General features: G+C 51.4%; 1 long non-coding RNA gene, 2 other non-coding genes and 2 pseudogenes across 6 annotated transcripts; 3 read left to right on the top strand and 2 right to left on the bottom strand.

Moving 5' to 3' along the window:
• The first annotated feature begins 1,093 nt into the window (after positions 1 to 1,093).
• Positions 1,094 to 18,581, top strand: LOC115640664. 4 transcript variants are annotated; one of them, XR_003997917.1, is made up of 4 exons: positions 1,094 to 1,270; positions 1,476 to 1,610; positions 1,788 to 1,790; positions 17,301 to 17,313. It is a non-coding gene; the product is annotated as an uncharacterized LOC115640664 (long non-coding RNA). The 4 variants fall into 4 exon arrangements; XR_003997919.1 differs by lacking the exons at positions 1,788 to 1,790; positions 17,301 to 17,313 and adding an exon at positions 18,546 to 18,581; XR_003997920.1 differs by lacking the exons at positions 1,788 to 1,790; positions 17,301 to 17,313 and adding an exon at positions 5,854 to 5,885.
• Positions 7,481 to 7,681, bottom strand: LOC115640666 (annotated as a pseudogene).
• Positions 9,215 to 9,338, bottom strand: LOC115640667 (annotated as a pseudogene).
• On the top strand, positions 12,472 to 12,635 carry LOC115640665. The gene has a single exon (XR_003997921.1). It is a non-coding gene; the product is annotated as a U1 spliceosomal RNA (small nuclear RNA).
• TRNAS-GCU lies at positions 16,736 to 16,809 on the top strand. The gene has a single exon. It is a non-coding gene; the product is annotated as a tRNA-Ser (tRNA).
• Positions 18,582 to 18,906: the final 325 nt, after the last annotated feature.

The following is an 18,906-nucleotide window of genomic DNA, read 5'->3' as shown; positions in this document are numbered from 1 at the left end:
CGCCGGGCCCAGCCCCTGCCCCGGGAGCAGCCCCGGGCCCGTGGGAGCCGGGCGGGGGGGGCACAGGGCAGAGGCAGCGCGAGTGAAAGGGCTTCACCCCGCCCCCCCCCAGCTGGGTCTGGAGGGCAGCGGGGGGGGGGGGCGGTAAGCTGCCTGGGAGCAGCCCCACAAGCGGCAGCCTGGGGCTGCGGGACCTTCAACCTCCCCCAACCTGCCCCCCAGTGTCCCCCCCCCATCCGCTGTGACTCTCCTGCCAGCACCGCCCCCTCCTCTCCTTCTGTAGGGCCCCAGCAGTCCCTTCAAGCCCCCACAACCTGCCCCCCCAGTGTCCCCCCATCTGTTGTGACCCTCTCGCCAGCCCTACCCCCATCTGTGGGGATCCCTTAGCCCCCAGCATCCCCTCCCCCATCGTGTACACTCTACCTGGCCTTTCCCTTCGCCCCGACCTCCTCCTCCCCCACCGTCCTCAGCACCCCGACACCGACCTCCTCTCGCCCCACCCCCGACATCCTCCTTCCCGTTCTCAGCACCCTGCCGTCCCTTCCTCCTCCTCCCCCCCAACCCCGTCCTCAGCGCCCCACCCCTAATTGCCTCCAACCCATTTCTCATTGCTGGAACCCACTTTCCCATCCCCCCACTCCCCCAGTCCATCCCCAGGGTGTGAGGTTCCTCATCTTCAATCTCTGCTACACCCAAACCTGCCAGGTTCCCCTTTTCAACCACTGTGGGGTCGTCCAACCCACCGACACCCATCCACTCTGGGCTCTCTAAATCCCACATTCCCACAATGCACGTTGGTAACCCCACCCTCCTCTATCCTTAATCCCCCTATTCCCTTCCCTGGGGTCCTCCTGGACACCCCAACCCACAGTCAGGCCCCCACATACATCCCAGTCACTCACATGCTGTGCTAGTTCTTCAGGGAACCCCGCAGCCCGGCAAACTTCTCCATCCATGAGCCCCATGGACCTGTGGCCAGGAAGCTCCCACTTTGGCTGGGCTGGGTGTGGGTGTTAATCTTTTCCTGTCTTGTTCTGTGCTGTGCTCACAAAGGCTTTTTGCTCCCTCGGGGTGGGGTGTGGTTTTGGCCGAAGATGAGGTGTTTGGTAGCCCTGTGGATGCTGTGTGGTGTCTGGAATGGGGCGTGTGTGTTCCCATCATGCCCCTTCCCCTCTGCCTGCAGAGCTGAGGACAGACAGGTCTGAGGAGCAGAGCAGGAGCTCTGGGAAGGAGAAGAGCAATATGAAGATGGAGTGTAAGATGAGGCCAGGTAAGTTCTGTGGAGGGAGACATGCTGGACAGGGCCTAGGATTGGGGAGACAATCAGGTGTGAGCCCCGGGCTCAGATTTCTAATTGTAGCTGTGATGGCAGAATGGGAGGAGGGTTGAAGCTCAAGCCCTGGTGTGCGGGAGTAGCGAGAAGAGGAGCCTCACCACCATTGCTTTTTCTTTTCCTCTTGTGTTGTGTTTCATAGCAAGGGAAAAGAAGTCGCGAGGACGGAGTCCAGCCCTGAGGTGAGATGGAAAGTGATCGAGAGCAGTGACAGCGTGAATCCTGTTGATGCCAGGCAAGAGCTGCCCAACTGGGACAAGAGTAACCGTCTCTGTCGGTGAGATGTGTATCTGGTTTGGGAAGGGCTCTGGTCACAGCCGTCCTGGCTCCAGGCAGGGACTTCCCATTACCTGGGTGTGGGTTTCCGGACTAGCTGTGGCTTCAAGGGAGATGATGTTGCCATTTGCGAGGCTGATCATCTCTCTGGCCAGGAGTGGTGTGTGCTCCCTAGCAGAAAGTTGGATCCATGAGGGTGACTCCCTGTTGTGAATTTCTTTCGTCCTCCTAGGTTTCTCTCTCTGTGTTGGCCAACTTTCACTCAAACTCTCTCTCTCTCCTTTCATGGACACCTGTCATGTTCAGTTGCCTGCATTCTCTTCCTCTGCTCCCCCTCCCCCAGTCTCCTATGGGCTCAGCTGGGTCTATCTGCCCACGGGCAGGGTCTCTGCCATACTGGGAAGGATGTGTCCTGCCTGCCAGGATAAGGGGGTTGCTCCTCCCACCCCCTATCTTCAGGGAGACCTCATTGCTGTAACTGGGTCACAACGTGAGTGGCCAGAAATGTCTTCGGGGCTGTGAGGTCTGAGACTGAGAAGGGTGGGCTCGCGGTCATGGGTTTGGGCAGAGGAGAAGTGGGGCTGGGATTAGAGATGCCCCTTATCACCAGCTAGCTCCATTACTGCATCACCCAAAAGTCTTGCTCAGGGTCCATTATGCCTCCTTGTGCTGGGCACTGCAGGGACAGTCAGAGGGACAGCAAGATGCATGAGGAAATAGATGAGTGTGTGAGGCAGATGGGTGAAGGGGTGTGTGTGACATACATTGGGGATGGATGCGGGGTTGAGGGTTGGACGGACAGCAGGACAGATGGAGAGCTGTAGGGACGGATGGTGATGTCACAGGCTGGACTTGTGATGGGTTCAGCTCATGGCCGCTGACTCTGTCATCTCCTGCCCCCATCTGCCCGTCTGACTCTGCCCCTGTCTCTCACAGGCAGCACTCAGCAGAGTCTGGCCCTGTTGTTACACTGGTGCCTACATCCAGCGCACACCTGTGGTAATGTGCTCCTGGAGAGCTCAGGCAGGGAGAAGCATGTGGCTCGCAGCTGCTGAACCAGCTACTCCAAAGAGTGCCGCAGATCTCCCCCTCCTTGGGCAGCAAGACCCTGGCCTGGGGGTTCCCTGTCCCTCCTCGCTGCCAAAGCAGCCTGCTCAGCGCAGAAACCGAGGTCACCTGTCTCTGCCCAGCCTCTAGCTGGAGCTGCTCCAGCCCCGAATTGCTGGTATCCAGCCTTGCCGGAGTTGGTGCGATGTCCTAGTGGAATCCGTTCTTTCTCCCTGGTTGATTATGATTTTCCTCACTGCAGTTAGTTGCTCTTTCTCCGCTTCCCCATAGCCTCTCTCCAGTGATAGTGACCTCTGCTGGCCAGGCACGGGAGTGTCCTGTAGGTGCCTTCTGGTAGGAGCAGTGACTCCTGGTGGCGAGGGGCAGCAATGCCTGGCATATATCCCCCCTATCATTGCTGCAGTGACCCCTGGTGGCAACTGAGGTCAGTTGTCTATGTGACCCCACTACTGCCATTGCGCCTGTGAGTGCGGGCGGGTAGGTGAGGCAGGGCCTTGTATGTATATCAGCCATTGGAGCAGAGCCCTCTGCGTATCCCACTCTCATCTCGCTGACTCGTGTTGCCCAGGTGGGGCAGTCCCTGTGTGTATTTACTCCCCCCAACCCCTGCATTGGGCCTGTGACCACTGGTAGTCAGAGGAGTCAGTGCCCAAGGTGTATTCTTCACCTCCCCCAAGGTGGCAGGGTGCCTGGGTGGCTGTGTCAAGCAGTGCCCTGGGTATCTTCCAAGCCCTTTGTGGCAGTGAGCCCTGCTTCTGGTGTGTATCACTCCCCCACTAGGGATGTGCACTGTTGGCCCAGTATGGCAGTGCCCTTTGTGTAGCCCACTCTCTCCCCCGCCCCCAGGGTGACCAGATAGAAAGTGTGAAGAATCGGGACTGGGTGGAGGATAATAGGCACCTACATAAGAAAAAGTCCCGACTATCGGGACTGTCCCTATAAAATCGGGACATCTGGTCACCCTATCCCCTCTACCTCTGTGCCAGGTATGGCACTGATCCCTGGCATCCCTGTGGAGCAATACCCTCTGTATATCCCCCAATTGGGGCAGTAACTGCTGCTGGTCAGGTGGGGCAGTGCCCTGTGTGTGTGTGTGTCCCCTATTTAGGTAGTGACCCCGATGGCTAAGTGAGGCAGTGGCCTTTGATTTCCTCTTCTTTCCCCAGCCCCCCCCCCTCTCTAGGGTAGGGCCCTCAGTTGGGGCACTACCCGACGTGTATCTCTACTAATTGGAGCAGTGACCTCCCCGTGGTGCCCTGGTGTGGCAGTGCCCTATTGGTATCTCCCTCCCCCTCTCCCCACGCCATTGTGATAGTGGCCACTTCAGGCAGTGGCCCGTTTATCATCTCCTGCCCACCAGCACCATTGCAGCAGTGCCACCTGGTGGCCATGTGCGGCAGTACCCTGCCTGTATCCCCCTCAACCATTGCTGCAGTGACCCGAGGTGCCCAGTTTGAGTAGTAGCCTGTGTGTACCTCACCTTTTGGGGCAGTAACGTGTGGGGCCAGCTAAGACAGTGCACAGTCTGTGACGTCTGGTGGCCACGTAGGGCAGTGGCCTGTATGTACCATCTCCTCTGGAGCGGTGACCACTGGTGTCTTGGTGCTAAAATGCAGCCACCTCTGGGTTACGTGGTGGGGCTGTTTACAGGACAGTGGGGACAGCCCCTCCATTCCAGGAAGTAGGGGAAAATCTGGTGTTTGGGGCAGAGTGTTCCACCTTCTTTTGAACTGTGATGCTCTGAGCACCTTTCTCCTTCCATGAAGAAGACCCTGTGTGACTCCAAAGCTGGTCCAGTAACAGGTATCACCTCACCTGCCTTGTCTCTCTGGTATTCTGGCCAGTGTCCAACTTCCCCTTCACTGTTGGTCTTCAAACCTCCTCCAAGCTTCCCCCCAAGTCCCTTAAGATGCCAAACCTCCCCTGGAGCCGAACCCTGGTGGGGGCATCCCACCTGAAAACCCTACGGCACCATGGAGGTAGTAGTGTCCACTGCCTCCATCTCCCACCAGCCAGGACAGACCCCGCAGCACCATGGGAGTGGTTGTGTCTTCTGCTTCCATTTCCTGAAAGCTGCTGCCAGGCCCGGCCCAGACTTCCCATTTCTGGTGCGAGTCTGGAAGCAGGTGCTGCCGTGAGGTGGTGCCGGGAACGGTAGTGCTGGTGTCAGGAGAAAGCAGGAGGAGTAGGTGGGTCTGTACTACTCCGGGGAGGTGCTGCCCTTGCTGTGAAAGGGCCTCGCTATTAGAGGAGATGTCATCTCCCTGCCCTTCCACGCTCTGCACCAGCCCCTGCTTGTCACGAGAGCAGGGCTGGCTCCAGGCACCAGCGTAGCAAGCAGGTGCTTGGAGCAGCCAATTCAAAGGGACGGCCCATCCGGTATCAGGGCAGCACGTCTGGGTCTTTAGCGAAAATTCGGTGGCGGGTCCCCCATTCCCTGTCTTAGTCTTTGAGCTGCCACCAAATGTCTACCAAAGAGGAAGGGAGGGAGGATTCGCCGCCGAACTGCCGCAGAAGAAGCAGTGTGGTTGAGCTGCTGCTGAAAAGCCACAGCGTTTTTTTTCTTTCTTACTTACTTTCTCCACACCGGTCATGGTTTTATAGACCTCCGTCGTATCCCCCTTTAGTTGTCTCTTTTTCAAGATGAAAAGTCCCAATCTTATGAATCTCTTCTTAGACGGAAACTGGTCCATATCCCCTCATCATCTTTATTGTCCTTTTCTGAATCTTTCCCATTCCAATAGATCTTTTTTGAGATTGGGGCGACCGCATCAGCACGCAGTATTCAAGATGCACGGGTACCATGGATTGATATTGAGGCGATATGATAGTTTCTGTCTTCTTACCTATCCCTTTCTTAATGATTCCCAACACTCCGCTGCACATTGAGTGGATGTTTTCAGAGAAGTATCCACAACGACTCCCAGATCTCTTTCTCGAGTGGTAACAGCTAATTTAGACCCCATCGTTTTATAGGGATAGTTGGGATTATGTTTTCCAATGTGCATTACTTTGCACTTAACAGCACCGACGTTCATCTGCCATTTGGTTGTCCCGTCACCCAGTTTTGTGAGATCTCTTTGTGGCTCTTCACAGGCTGCCTGGGACTTAACTATCCTGAGCAATTTTGTATCATCTGCAAATTTTGCCACCTCACTGTTTACCCCTTTCCCCAGATCATTTATGAATAAGTTGAACAGTACTGCTCCCAGTACAGACACCTGGGGATAAGAGAGGGAAGATCCTCTTCTGACACTGGCAGACCAGGTGCTAGCTCATGCTAAGGCCCCTAGGCCTTACTGAAAAGTGACAAACGCATGGCTGGAAACTAGTCTTGCTCACCTGTTTGTTAGTGTTGTTAAAACAGGCATTAGATTCATAAAAATGGGTTTAGAGTTTATGACAAGCTCGTGAGTTGCTGCATGCATTCTTCTCACCTATAATAGCCGTAGCCCATGTTGTAAGGTGATCTATAAGCATTGGCACTAAAGCTGTAAACCCCCTTGCCACCACCCTCCACCAGTCAGGAGAGAAGCATTATGAAGTGTAAAATGCTAGTTTACCAGAAGAAGCGTCATCTCCTTTCCAACAAGAGAAGGCCCTGACTGAGACATCAGACAAGCCACTGTGGATCATCCATGGACAAAAGACCTGGTTGATTGCTCCCCCTCACACACCCACGAGGAGGCAGAGAGCTGCACAAACGCTTTCCCCCATCAGCTTGAGCTCTGGGGGAATGGAATAAAAATCGCTGTCAGGAAGAAACTGTTGTCCCCACCCCCGATGCTGCTTGGACTTCAGGGAGACGGCATGCCTTCTAAGCATAAGCAAGGGATCCTGGCTGTTTGGCTAGGGTTAGCCCTAAAGGACATACAGAGTTTGTGTGTTACAGCAGCTTCTACTACACCTGGGTGGCAAGCTAGAGTCAGGGTGCCCAAGGGGGCTGTCTGTGACTCCATGTTAAGGCTGTTCTAGTGCCTGAGGAGATCACACTTGATGCTTGGTGGGTGAGATCAAAGTGTGGAATACACAACCGTGAGCAACCCCACCTCCTGCCAGCTCCAGTTACTGGGGGCTCCTGCTCTCTAGGGCTCTGGCTGCACTAGAAAGGTAAGTTTCTAGCTTGCCTGGTTCAGAAAACGGGAAGGGAAAGATAGAGAACCCACATTACATTTTTTTAAAAAAGAATCCTCATGATTTGTAAACCACTCTCGTGATTTTGGGGATTTTCCAAGAGTGAGGGTGGCAATAATGAGAAGTTAAGGGTTATTATTTAGCATTTAGATTACAGTAGGTTTTGGGGGGGGAAAATCAGGATTCGGGCCCCTGTGTGCCGGGTGCAGCATGACACCTAGTGCCTTGTCTCGATCTTACGAACCAAGATACATAGAACATAGGTCGGGTGGGGAGAAGTCTGTATAACTCATGCAGTTGTTGATGTACACATAATCTCAAATATTACCAAGCCCCCACCCCAAGAAAAACAAAAACAAAAAACCAACCATCTCCCCAACAGACCCAGAGTCTGGAAAGCATTTGTCCCTCATACTGTTGAAAAGACTCACAGCAGAAAGAATGAGTCCAGCTTCTTAAATAATTTTCTAGCAAGACAAAGAAGAACCTTTCACATCTGTAGACTCACAAAACACTTCCAAGAAACCATAAGTGTATTGTGTTTATCATAAAGAAACAAAAACACTAAAGACAACAGATTTTTCTGCTTTTAAAAAAAAATCTGCTTGAAAGAAAGATCATCACATTTAAACTCTTTTTTGTTTTTCTAACCAGGAGATTTTCCCCTGAGGGAGATACACTCTTCCTGGAAGCATTGCAATACCAGATCAATGCATGGGGTAGATAAAACAAGCTCCTGTTCTAACTAACCCCTTCATTTCAAAAATCAAGCTAATATACAGTCCTCACATCAAAGACATATCACAGATTACACTGATCAGAACACTCACACACTACTTTGATCTTCACTTCCAGGAGGCAAAAAGCAATGCTGACACTCTGCCACGCACACACACCCCTGTGCCCACCCATTTCTACCTCACCAGGATGAGCTTCCAGACATGCAACAAACACCATAACTAGGGAACTCTGCGTGAGACTGACTCACTTCCCCGAAATGACTCCAGTGGAAGAATTCAAAGCAAGAACCCTTAACCTCCAATTCTGTTCAAAGACAAACAAGTCTTGCAGACGCCTTCCTCTTGCTGGTTTCCCCTCTAGACTCCTAATTTCCATACCCACCCATTAACCTGTGACTACCAATCTCTCACTGTTAACTCTTACAGCAAACCAGGGCAAAGAAAGCCTATGCAAGTGCTATTCCGCAGTCCCAATGCTCTTTTCTGCTCCTTCCCAGACAACTATCTGGCTTGGTCTACACTACGCCATTAGACCGATTTTAACAGCGTTAAATCCATTTAATGCTGCACCCATCCAGACTACACTGCTCTTTATATCGATTTAAAGGGCTCTTTAAATCGATTTCTGTACTCCTACAAAACAAGAGGAGTAACGCTAAAATCGATATTACTATATCGGATTAGGGTTAGTGTGGACGCAAATCGACGTTATTGGCCTCATTATTTTACAGTAGCTACCCACAGTGCACCGCTCCAGAAATCAATGCTAGCCTCGGACTTGGACGCGCACCACCGAACTAATGTGCCTAGTGTGGACGCGCACAATCGACTTTATAATATCTGTTTTATAAAATCGGTTTAAGCTAATTCGAATTTATCCTGTAGTGTAGACGTAGCCGTAGTGTAGACGTAGCCTCTCAAACATACAGTCAATTGCATCAAAGCAGTTCCTCGCTATTTGGGGCATTGGTGCCCCTTAGTCCCTGTGAAGTGATTGGCTGGTTCCTTCTGGCCTTCAACACTAGGAATCTGACTCAAAGGGCCACAACCTTCCTCCTCTTCTGCTCCTATGAACTATCCCTCACCTGGGCAAAATGTTTGAAAACACTGGTGTTTTCACAACAGGAAAGGCATGGACAATTTCTCTTCTGTGGAGAGACGAGGGAAACCATGCAATCACCTTCTGGAAGGTATATTAAGGAGGGCAGTGTAAGAACCCTCACGGACTCGATTAAGAAAGCAGCTCTTTAACTGACCTTCCAACAATGACAAACTAAAATCTGCAAGAGCAGCCTTTCAACTCAGGGGCTCAATAATAAGCTGTTGCCAATAACTAACCCAAGAGTTACAAATGACTCCAAACCATACACTCTTAGGACAGACCAAACGTTAACACAAACAACAACGCAATTCTTTGCTGCTCTTTAACTGTGATAACCAAAAACGTATGAAACCAAAGAGCCAGCAGAATATACATCACAAAACAGTCCCCTGTTAGCTAGGAAGCCATCTCACTAACACGATGAGCTAAAAAAAAAAAAGGACAAAAAATCCCACACAGTCATTTTCAGAGCTCTCAGTTGTTTTCGTACACTAATAGAAAAGCTTGAGTTACTGACACTAGTTGAGGTAGTATCCTTCTGTTTTTTTCACAACAGGGAACAGCCTTACCAAAACAAAGCCTCAAAAAAATTGGGTACAAACTCATAAATGCTTCTCTCCACAGAAATCTTTAGTAAAAAGCAAAAGATTTATGGGAAGGAGGAAGGGGAAAGAAGGGGGAAGAAGAAGAAGGAAAAAAAAAAAAGCAGTCTCTGCCGGGGCAACCGCGTATGCTACCACAAGTCAGGGTGACTACTCTCACAGCCCGTTAAACTGCTAGCTTTTAGAGGAAATGGAATTGAACCGATTGACAGCCTGAGTTGGATCATGGGAACCGGGGACACAGGGAGCAAAACCAGCCCCTTGACCAGGGACTCGCTTCGCTGCAGGCAATGCACTGTGGGTATGCAAATAAGATGCTCCGGCCGTCTCCGGCGCTCAAAGGAGTCTTTTCTCCGAGCTGCCTCTGCTCCTTCCCCAGCTGGGCGGAGATTGGGATGCAGCGAGGGTGGGTAAGCTGCTCTCCTGAGACAGTCCCGCTGATGGCCAGGCACATGGAGGACGGAGCCCAGACGAGAAGCCAGCGGGCACTTGGCCCACAGCTAAAATCTGAAGCAAAAGCACACACTTTGCAAAGGAACAGGAGCCGGGATCTCAGACATGAGATTCTATCTGCCGGCCAGGGTGCGACCCCGTGTTGTATTTGCTGCTTGGTCTGCCTCTCCTGCAAAGTAGCTGGCCTCAGATCCTTGGGGTTCGCTGAGCTGCAGCTCACCTTGATACACGGGAACAGCTTAAAAATCATGAACTATCAGGGTTGGAAGGGACCTCAGGAGGTCATCTAGTCCATCCCAATGCCCAACTAAATCATCCCAGCCAGGGCTTTGTCAAGCCTGACCTTAAAAACCTCTAAGGAAGGCGATTCCACCACCTCCCTAGGGAACCCATTCCAATGCTTCACCACCCTCCTCGTGAAAAAGGGTTTTCCTAATATCCAACTAAACCTTCCCCACCGCAACTTGGGACCATTGCTCCTTTTGTTCTGTCATCTGGTACCACTGAGAACAGTCTAGATCCGTCCTCTTTGGAACCCCTTTTCAGGTAGTTGAAAACAGCGATCAATCCCCCCCTCATTCTTCTCTTCTGCAGACTAAATAATCCCAGTTCCCTCAGCCTCTCCTCATAAGTCATGTCTTCCAGCCCCCTAATCATTTTTGTTGTCCTAGGCTGGACTCTTTTCAGTTTTTCCACATCCTTCTTGGAGTGTGGGGCCCAAAACTGGACACGGTACTCCAGATGAGGCCTCACCAATGTCGAATAGAAGGGAATGATCACGTCCCTCCATCTGCTGGCAATGCCCCTATGTATACAGTCCAAAATGCCATTAGCCTTCTTGGAAACAAGGGCACACTGTCGACTCATATCCAGCTTCTCGTCCACTGTAACCCCTAGGTCCTTTTCTGCAGAACTGCTGCCTAGCTATTCGGTCCCTAGTCTGGAGCAGTGCATGGGATTCTTCTGTCCTAAGTGTAGGACTGGGCACTTGTCCTTGTTGAACCTCATCAGGTTTCTTTCGGCCCAGTCCTCTAATTTGTCTAGGTCCCTCTGTGTCCTATCCCTACCCTCCAGCGTATAGACCGCTCCTCCCAGTTTAGTGTCATCTGCAAACTTGCTGAGAGTGCAGTCCACACCATCCTCCAGATCATTAATGAAGATATTGAACACAACCGGCCCCAGGACCGACCCTTGGGGCACGCCGCTTGATATCGGCTGCCAATTAGACGTGGAGCCATTGATCACTACCCGTTGAACCCGACGACCTAGCCAGCTTTCTGTCCACCTTATAGTCCATTCATCCAGCCCATACTTCTTGAACTTGCCGAGAAGAATACTATGGGAGATTGTATCAAAAACTTTGATAAAGTCAAGGAATAACACGTTCATTGCTTTCCCCTCATCCCCAGACCCAGTTATCTCCTCACAGAAGGCAATTAGGTTAGTCAGGCATGACTTGCCCTTGCTGAATTCATGCTGACTGCTCTTGATCACTTGCCTCTCCTCTGAGTGCTTCAGAATTGATTCTTCGAGGACCTGCTCCATGATTTTTCCAGGGACTGATGTGAGGCTGACTGGCCTGTAGTTCCCCGGGTCCTCCTTCTTTCTTCCTTTTTTGAAAGATAGACACTACATTAGCCTTTTTCCAGTCATCTGGGACCTCCCCTGACCACCATGACATTTCAAAGATAATAGCCAGTGGCCCTGCAATTACACCTGCCAACTCCTTTAGCACCCTCAGATGCACTGCATGCAGCCGCATGGATTTGTGCTCGTCCAGCTTTTCTAAATAGTGTCGAACCACTTCTTTCTCCACAGGGGGCTGGTCACCTCCTCTCCATGCTGTGCTGCCCAGTGCAGCAGTCTGGGAGCTGATTTTGTTCGTGAAGACGGGGGCGAGGGGGGGAAGCATCGAGTACATTAGCTTTTTCCACATCCTCTGTCACTAGGTTGCCTCCCTCATTCAGTAAGTGGCCCACACTTTCCTTGACTTTCTTCTTGTTGCTAACATACCTGAAGAAACCCTTCTTGTTGTTACTCTGAACATCTCTTGCTAGCTGCAACTCCAAGCGTGAGTTGCCCTTCCTGATTTCACTCCTGCCTGCCCGAGCAATAGTTTTATACTCCTCCCTGGGCATTTGTCCAATCTTCCACTTCTTCAAACAACGCTGCCTGCCCGTGCACTCAGCCTTACTTGGCAGGTAACAAAAGGGATGGAGTAGCCTTCCAGTTTCTGGAGAGTGGCTGACAACACCCGACCTTCTGCACTGAAGAGAAACTGATGTGAGACAAGGCAGGGGAGGTCATTCTTGTATTGGACCAACTTCCAGTGGGGAGAGAGAGAGAGAGAGAGAGAGAGAAGCAAAATGCAAGCTGCACTCTTTCCCCAGCAGCAGGTGGTCCATGTCGTCTCTCTGATAGCCTGGATGCCTGGGATGGGACCCGGCTACAACTACAGGGCACGCAAGAGCCCTGGCCCGGGGCAGGCAGGGGGAGGGGCCCGAGCAGAGGGGCGGAGCCACGTGAGCATGTATGCAGATCTGTGTGCGAGCAGAGCATTGTGGGAGCGGAGGCAGGCTGCCCAGCAGGGCCCGACTTTGGCACTGGGAGCTCGGTGTGGAGAAGGGAGGGGCCTCGGAGATGCGGCGGGGCAGCTGTCGGCAATGGGGGCCGGTGTGGGCAAGGTTGGGGTGTGGTGGTCCACCCCATGTATTATAAGTCTGGGGAGAGTGAGGACAGGTGGTGGCTGGGAAGTAGGCGCTCATACTTACTTGGCAGGGGAGATACCATGATCATAAAGGTGATTTTCCCAGGGTGAGACTCATCCATAGCACTGTAGGTGTACTGACCCTTGCAATTTCCCCCAATGTGGGAAACTTGACTGCATAATTTGGGGTAGTGGGGGACTGCGTTGGTGCTTTCCCCTGGCAATCAGTTGAAAAAACAAACAAAAGTTTTGGGGAGTGCTCCTCAGTGGGCTGGGTATGCTTAGTACAATGTGCAGTTGTGTGGTTGGTTTTGACCAAAGCAGTTTTTCTCCTGTGTTTGTTTGACTGCTCTTTTTTGCAGGCCCTGTAGTTCTCGGCATCTTTCTCATTCCCCCTGATGATGGAGCCAACAGAGAAAAAGTAAAGCTCAGCTCTGAAACGTTTCCTGTGGCTTACAAGGCTCTGTGCTTTCTTGATCTTCCCTGGTTTTTTGCAGCTGATCTGCTCTCTAGTCTGCTTTTGGTGGGGCTTGGACCAATGCCTTCTTTTGCTCTAAGGGGAGCTTCCTGCCTGCCTGCTCTGCTTCTTTCCCTGCTTGTAGCTTCTTGCCTAACCCTCTTTCTTGGGCTTTTCCTCCTTTGACAGGAGGACAGCCTGTCCGAAACGCCTGTCCCACCTGGTCCCCTCGTCCACCAGGCAGCCTCGCCCCCTGCCCTGGCACCGCTTTGGCTTTTGCTGTCTGTTCCTGTCTCTTGGTGGCCACCCTGTCTGTGCTACGGAGACTAGGCTGTCACAACCCTGTGCTGGAGGAGGTCTTTCCGTCGCTTTAGGCCCACTGCCTCCCCGAATGCCCTTAGTTACACTGGGGGTTAGGGCGGCGTGGCCGCGTCGCCCAGGAGCGGGTTTCCCTTTTGCGCACCCCTGACAGACGGAGCTGTTTTGACTTCATTGTTCAGGACACACCAACCCTCAGGCCTGGTGTGCAAAGGGAACATAAATCAGCGCGACTACGTCAGTCCACGCCTTGGTGGGAAGAATTCTTCCGTCGACCTAGCTCCCGCCTTTCGTGGAGGTGGATGGCCTGCACCAACGAGGAAAACCCTCTCCAGGACCCTTCTCCGGGAAGAATGCCCTTCCGTTTGGGGAGATTATGCTGCTTAAAAAAGAGAAATAGTTGAACTGGGTTTCTCTGTGACAAGGTTCACTTTGTCTTGCGTCGCTGGAGGCTCCTTATAGCAGTTGTGTTCTGAAATCTTTAGGGTTTGACTTCATTTATGATGAAATCTTGCTGTAACTTTATTCTAATTTGGAATGAGTAACTAGACCTGAGCTTTTTGGTGTGTTATTGGAGCATTGTTTAAAAACCTGGGATTCCACTTTCTGTTGTCTTTCCGTTACATTTCCTCTGAAAGCCCACTCGAAGCCTCCACTTCCCACATAACTCTCTCAAACATGCAGTCATCAGGCATACAGAAGATGCTTACGGTTTCACTCCATACCAGTCCAGTTCCTTGCTGTTTCCTGTCTAACCACTGCACACAGATGCTGGTATCCCCTCCCTACCCGGAGCTGCTTCCCGGCTTTTGCGCTCAGGACAGGAAAACGAGAATGGAGAGGTAAGCTATGCAGGGAACTCTTCCTCAGCTTGCACTCCACTCACCAAGGGCCTTTCAGGGTCTTCTACGGACTTCAGGTTTCAATTGATTTCCAAGGTTTATGGTCTCATGAATTAGCCATCTCTCCTAATGCAGGGATCCTACATGTCAGACCAAAGATAGATGGCCCAAAAGAGCTAAGAAACAGAAATAAAGCTGAGCGCTAGGCATTACGTTCAGATGAGCATCCAGAATCTGACTGTGTCCTGGCATGTTCAACGCTGCCGAAAAGAAGGAGCTTGTCAGGTCCCTCTGCTAGCACCCAAATCTGGTGTCTAGCCAGTCTGCTGGGAAATAAGGAAAAGGAAATAAATAGAGAAGCCAGGCAATAACAAGGAAAGGAAGAGGTTTGTTGAAGGGGTTCTATCTGATTTACCATCTTCCCAGCTACCCGTCAAAGTTAAAGACCTAGCCCAGTATCCTGTCTTCTGACAGCGGCCAATTCCAGGTGCCCCAGAGGGAATGACCAGAACAGGGAATCATCAAGTGCTCCATCCCCTGTCGCCCATGCCCAGCTTCTGGCAAACTGGGGTTAGCTAGTGATACTGCTGGCGAAGCGCCACACATGGACCTATCCTCCATGAATTTATCTAGTGCTTTTTTGAAGCCTGTTATAGTCTTGGCCTTCACGACATCCTCTGGGAAAGAGTTCCACAGGTTGACTGTGTGGTGCATGAAGAAATACTTCCTTTTGTTTGTTTTAAAGCTGCTGCCTATTAATTTCATTTGGTGACCCTAGTTCCTGTGTTATGAGAAGGAGTAAATAACTCTTCCTTATTTACTTTCTCCACACCGGTCATGGTTTTATAGACCTCCGTCATATCCCTCTTTAGTCGTCTCTTTTCCAAGATGAAAAGTCCCAATCTTATGAATCTCTTCTTAGATCGAAGCTGGTCCATATCCCCTCATCATCTTTGTTGTCCTTTTCTGAATCTTTCCCATGCCAATAGATCTTTTTTGAGATTGGGGCGACGGCATCAGCACGCAGTATTCAAGATGTGGGCATACCATGGATTGATATTGAGGCGATATGATAGTTTCTGTCGTCTTACCTATCCCTTTCTTAATGATTCCCAACACTCCGCTGCACATTGAGTGAATGTTTTCAGAGAAGTATCCACAATGACTCCCAGATCTCTTTCTCGAGTGGTAACAGCTAATTTAGACCCCATCGTTTTATAGGGATAGTTGGGATTATGTTTTCCAATGTGCGTTACTTTGCACTTAACAGCACTGATGTTCATCTGCCATTTGGTTATCCCATCACCCAGTTTGTGAGATCTCTTTGTGGCTCTTCGCAGGCTGCCTGGGACTTAACTATCCTGAGCAATTTTGTATCATCTGCAAATTTTGCCACCTCACTGTTTACCCCTTTCCCCAGATCATTTATGAATAAGTTGAACAGTACTGCTCCCAGTACAGACGCCTGGGGATAAGAGAGAGAAGATCCTCTTCTGACACTGGCAGACCAGGTGCCAGCTCATGCCAAGGCCCCTAGGCCTTACTGAAAAGTGACAAATTCATGGCTGAAAACTAGTTTTGCTCACCTGTTTGTTAGTGTTGTTAAAACAGGCATTAGATTCATAAAAATGTGTTTACTGTTTAGATTTTATGACAAGCTTGTGAGTTGCTGCATGCATTATTTTCACATATAATAGCCATAGCCCATGTTGTAAGGTGATCCATAAGCATTGCACTACAGCTGTAAACCCCCTTACCGCCACCCTGCCACCAGTCAGGAGAGAAGCATTACCAAGTGTGAAAAGCTAGTTTACCAGAAGAGGCATCATCTCCTTTCCAACAAGAGAAGGCCCTGACTGAGACATCAGACAAGCCCCTGTGGATCATCCGTGGACAAAAGACCTGGTTGATGCTCCCCCTCACATACCCACGAGGAGGCAGAGACCTGCACAAACACTTGCCCCCATCAGCTTGAGCTCTGGGGGAAAGGAATAAAAATCCCTATCAGGAAGAAACTGTTGTCCCCACCCCTGATGCTGCTTGGACTTCATGGAGACAGCATGCCTTCTAATCATGCAAAAAGAACCCCAGCTGCTTCAACACCTGGGTGGCAAGATAGAGTCAGGATGCCCAAGAAGAATGTCTATGGCTCCATGTTAACGCTATTCTAGTGCATGAGAAGTTCACACTTGATACGTGGTGGGTGAAATCAAAGTGTAAAACACACAAACATGAGGAGCCCCACTGCCTCAGGGTTAGGGTTATGCCATTCGATCTCTTTCAGGGTATGTTTTGGTTCTGAGAGGTAATAGGCTGCTGTGTGTGTGTGTGCGCGTGTGTGCGCGTGTGTGGTGTTATGGAGTGAGGTAGCAAAGGTTGGTTGCAGAGGTGGTGCATGTGCCGCAAAAATTGTGACACCCCCTCCCAGCTCTGGTCCCAGAGTCCAGTATTTGCATAAACCCACTTACTGACCTGTGACTAAGAATTTCACCCTACTAACTCTTCCAGCAAAACAGGCCAAAGAAAGTATGTGCAAGCGCTGTACTGCAGCCCCAGTGCTCTTTTCGGTTCCTTCCCACAGAACTTTCACTGCATACCAGTCCAGTTCCTTGCTGTGGCTTGTCTAAGAGCTGCATGCATATGCTAGAGCATACCCTGAACTGATTCCCGACTTTTGGGCTCCATACAGCCTTGCCTGTCTGTGTCTTTGTGGTGCAATGGGTTAGCACGTTTGGCTGCTAACCAAAAGGATGGTGGTTCGAGCCTACCCGGGGATGGTGATAAGCCCGTGCTACTTCCTTCCTTCCCCAAGGCCTGCGGGGAGCCTCAGAAGTCCCATTTTGCTGCCTCTTGGCCTCAGTGCTTTCAGCTAGTGGCCCAAAGAGCATGCTGGATGCCATTCAGAAACCCGTCTCCCAGCAGCCGTGCCAGAGGCTCAGGCTTAATCCTCGAGGCCTAGCACAAAAACTTTCAGCTGGGAACATTTTGCTCCCTTCCTGCCTCCGGGCAAGCGGCAAGGGAGAAGCGGAGGAGACACGCCGGCTGAAAGACGCCTCCCTCCCACTTCCCTGTAGGCTGTGCAAAGCTCTTGGCCTACCTCATGCCTCATCAGGAAAGAGCGGCCATGCTGCCCAAGCCTGAGTCACGTGTGCAGCCTGGCCTGCCCTGGCTGACGGCGTGCAGAGCCACGCGAGCCAATGGCAGGTCGAGTCAGTAGGCTCGGCTCTTTCCCCTGACAACCACACAGCGCTGCCCAGCGCCCCAAGAGCCTCCCTGGTGTTCTCCCACAGCCTGCCGGGGTGGGTGGGAAAAGGGGACCAGGAAGCACTGCAGCCTCATTCTGGGACAGGAGGCCCTGGCCACGCCTGGACCTCCCTCTTGCCTTCAGCCCAGGCAGCCAGAGGTGCCAGGGAGGTCCCTGGCAGGCTGCCGCCTCAGCCACCTCTTGCCGCTCTGCTGGTCACTGCCTTGCTGGAAGGCCCAGAGGGAAAAGAAACAAGCACACAAAGCAGAAGATGGCTTTGATCCATCAACCCCTGGGTTATGGGCCCAACACACTTCCGCTGTGCCACTTTGCTGGCTCTTCATAGCCCTGATACCCAGCTGGCACTATCTGGATTAGTTCCTTACGAGCTCACGCGCTGGCAGGCAGATGCGCAGGCTGCGAGGCAGCTGCCCTGGTCACAGGATTTTACAGCATCTACAGGGTAAAAGGGATCTATTTGGGGTTTGGACCCCACTGGGAGCTGGGTAGCTGAGTGCCGGAGACGGGAGCACTTCTTAAACTGTTTTCAGTTAAGCCTTCAGTGGGTGGGGGACGAGGTTCAGCCTTGGATCCGTGTCTGCAGCAGGCAAGTGCCTCTGGCTCAATCGGCCCCCCTCGCTGTCTTAGCAGACTAAAACCCGGAGCAAACGCACACGCCTTGCAAAGGAAGAGGAGCCGGGATCTCGAACAAATGTCAACATTTTATTAAGATGACGTTGAAAGAAAAAAAGAAGTGTACGGTACAGCGTTTAGGCACAGAAGTTTCTGGTCATCAGGGAACAACGTACAGATTACCCAGGGGGTGCGAAGTTCGGTTTAAGATCGGGTGGAATAAGGAATACCTAATCTGCAGTAGCCCCGACTGGGGGTAAAAGGTTAACGTACAGACACTGAGTTGGGAGGGTGTGTTGTCCATGTGAGGGCTAAGTTCAGGTGTGGAGTATAACGAGCGGATACGATGATGAGGATGGATTGACCCGCGTTTGGTGAGTTTGAACGTTCAGTGTTTTTGAATCTTTGCCACAATCTAGTTTAAGCAGGGTCGCTATGAACTCTACCCTGCCATCTGTTGGTGATCTGTTGTAAAAGCCTTTTGAGGCTGCTGTCATTTGCATGGTTCCACCCACCCCGGATTGCATGATGGGAGTGCTTGTCCAGAGGGTCACTTCAGCTGCTGTGGGATCCCCAGTCTCTTTGTTATTGGGACAGGAGTAATGCAGTGTATTTTCCTGTTCGTTTTGGATCAAGGAGAGAGTAACTGTACCTGGCATTTGAAGCCTGAGAGCTTCACCCTCGCCTGAAAAGTATTCACCCATTAAGGGGTCTGGGTTCCAAAGACACAAAGCTTGTGGGAGGTGGGATTTGATGTTTGTTGGGTTCTTGGTGGCCTGTGTTTGTCTCTGCTGGTTTTCTTCCTGCTATCTCTGGTGTGTAAAGACAGAAATGTTTTTGAATCTATTTGAGCTGTTGTTAGTGCTTCAGTCCTTTGCCTTAAGCTTATGCTGTTTGATCTTTTTCAGGGTATGTTTTGGTTCTGAGAGGTAAAAGGCTGCTTTGTGTGTGTGTGTGGTGTTATGGAGTGAAGTAGCAAAGGTTGGTTGCACCACGT

The sequence above is a fragment of the Gopherus evgoodei genome, unplaced genomic scaffold, assembly GCF_007399415.2.
Source record: "Gopherus evgoodei ecotype Sinaloan lineage unplaced genomic scaffold, rGopEvg1_v1.p scaffold_329_arrow_ctg1, whole genome shotgun sequence".
Lineage (NCBI taxonomy): Eukaryota > Metazoa > Chordata > Testudines > Testudinidae > Gopherus > Gopherus evgoodei.
This window is presented reverse-complemented; position numbering and strand designations above follow the sequence as displayed.